A 1,543-nucleotide genomic window follows, 5' to 3' on the forward strand; every position below is an offset into this window, starting at 1 on the left:
AGAGCCCCTTCAGGCCCTGGAATGTTCTGGAAGCTCTCCCTGGATCCGTCCCTTCTCCAGGGGAACATTCCCAACTCTCCCAGCCTCGCTCCAGAGGGGCAGATATTTGGAATCATTAATAATTAACCATTAATCATGGATCAATCATTGATCATTAATCATGGATCAATCATTGATCATTAATATCCCACTCCCGAGGCTCAGTCCCACTCCCGGATCCCCATCCCTCTGCAGAGCCTCGCCCCGGACGGCCCCAATCCCACAAATCCCCGTTCCCATCCCTCGGGAAGCCGCTGACGCTCCCAAGCTCCGCGCTCCCATTTCCCCGGAATCCGATTAGGGAACGTGGGAATTCCCGAGGCTTGGATGTGCCCTGAGCTTCCCCTTCCTGGCGGCTCCCAAAGGCCTCATTCCCGGTGGACGTTTCCCGTTTTTTTCCCTGTTTTCCCTCAATTTTTGGCTGTGGGATGGGGACACGGAGAGCTCGGGTGGGGTAAAAACCCCACGGGGACACCTGGGAGACCCCAAGTGGAGCAAAATATCCCAGGAATTCGGGCTGGGACTGGCCAAGATGGACACAGGTCCAGGGAATTGGGATTTGTTGGCAGGGGAAAAGGAGAAAAAATGGGGCAAAAAAGGGGGGGAAATGGGGCTAGGAGGGGAACAAAATGGGGAAAGAATGGGGGGGAAAGAGGGGGGGGAAAGGGAAAAAGGGGGGGGAAAGGAAAAGGCTCAGCCTTGGCAGCTTTGCCTTTCCCTGGTTTTTTTCCATGATTTAACAGTTCCCAAGCCCCAGGAAACGGGGATTTGCTGCCGTTTTCCGGGTGAATTTGTTCCTTGGGTAAAACCAACATTCCCAAAGAATTCCCAGATCTCTGAGTCAGCGCAGCTGCCGCCATTTCAAACCCTCGCTAATGAACCCCCGGCCAAGTAATTCATTAACGAGGCTGCCAGGGGCTCGGAATAACTGAAAACCATTAAAAAGAATGAAAACTTAATAAAAATGAATAACACGTAATGAAAAGGGAAAGTCTCCGCTCGGCCCCGCGCTCCGTGCGGGATTCCCCGGAAAGTGGGGCTGGATCTGCTGCAGCTTCCCCGTTATTCCCAATTCCCACCCCAGGGGTTGAATTTGGCCTCTCCCGGGGGTGTTTAATCCATGAGATTCCTGGAAAAATGCACGGAATGGACCCGTGGGAATGCGGGAATTCTCCGGCAGCTGGAGGGAGAAACGACCTCCCCCAGCGGGGTTTTGTTATCCCACAAATTATCCCACCAATTATCCCACCAATTATCCCACCAATTATCCGACAAATTCTTTTCCTTGTTTGTTTTTCCCCTCGGACTGCCCAAATTTTCTCCTTTAAAGCCAAGAACTTCTTGGAATTCCCAGAGATTTTCAGGATTCGCCCGGATTGGGAGCCACGGCAATGAACCGGCTGCGATTTCATCCCCGAAAATGCTCCTGGTGGGATTGGCCAGTCCAACCCTGCTCCCCCAAATCCCAGCCCTGCATTCCCAAATCCCAACCCCACTCCCCCAA

Source organism: Corvus kubaryi, unplaced genomic scaffold (assembly GCF_017639235.1).
Source record: "Corvus kubaryi isolate FWS band 111438036 unplaced genomic scaffold, C.kubaryi_AGA036_p1.0 37237, whole genome shotgun sequence".
NCBI lineage: Eukaryota > Metazoa > Chordata > Aves > Passeriformes > Corvidae > Corvus > Corvus kubaryi.